This window comes from Pteropus vampyrus, unplaced genomic scaffold (assembly GCF_000151845.1).
Source record: "Pteropus vampyrus isolate Shadow unplaced genomic scaffold, Pvam_2.0 Scaffold374, whole genome shotgun sequence".
Classification (NCBI taxonomy): domain Eukaryota; kingdom Metazoa; phylum Chordata; class Mammalia; order Chiroptera; family Pteropodidae; genus Pteropus; species Pteropus vampyrus.
The window spans coordinates 819717-820655 of record NW_011889155.1 but is presented as its reverse complement, the minus strand read 5'-3'; positions in this window follow the sequence as shown (position 1 = coordinate 820655).

The window sequence follows — 939 nt, the reverse complement described above, 5'->3', positions numbered from 1 at the left end:
CTTTCTTTCCGGCTGGGGGCACAGTGGTGTAGTCGATGCCCTTCGCTTTCTTGGCAATCCCCATGGGGTCAGGATGACAGGAGCCAACAGTCAAGGCTGCCCAATACGAGGTCACTATTCAGCATATTCTCTTTTTTTCAGCTTTATAATAAAATTGTAAGATATTTAAAGTGTACATTGTGATGATTCGATATACATGTACATCGTGAAAGGATTCCTCCCATCTAGTTAACTAATATGCATTAATACACATGCATGCACACACACGTTTTGATGAGAACGTTTAAGTTCTACTCTTAGAAAAGTTCAGTTATACAATTTGGTATTATCAACTATAGTCACCATGTTATACATTTAATCTTCAGACTTTATTCATCTTAGAGCTGAAATTTATACCCTTTTACCAATCTCTATTTCTGTTAATCCACCCTCCTCCAGCCCCGACAACTACTTTTTTACTCTCTGTTTCTGAGTTTGACATTTTTTTTTAAAAAAATTCCACATATAAGTGATACCTTGCAGTATTTGTCCTTCCCTGTCTGGTTTACCGTAATGCCCACAAGTTCCATTCATGTTGTTGTAAATGGCGGGATTTCCTTCTTCCTTACCAGTGAATAATATTCCATTGTATGTGTATACCACATCGTTTTTATCCATTCATTCATTGACAGACGCTTAGCTTGTTTCCACGTCTTGGCTTTTGTGAATAATGCTGCAATGAACGTAGGAGTGCCGATAGCTCTTCCATACCCTGTTTTCATTTCCTTTGAATATATACCCAGAAGTGCGATTGTCGCATCATGATAATTCTCTTTTTAATTTTTTGAGGAACCTCCATACCGTTTTCCAATGTGGCTGCACCGATTCGCAATCCCACCAACAGTGCACAAGGGTTCCCTTTTCTCCACATCCTCACCAACACTGTTTTTGATTTATTCA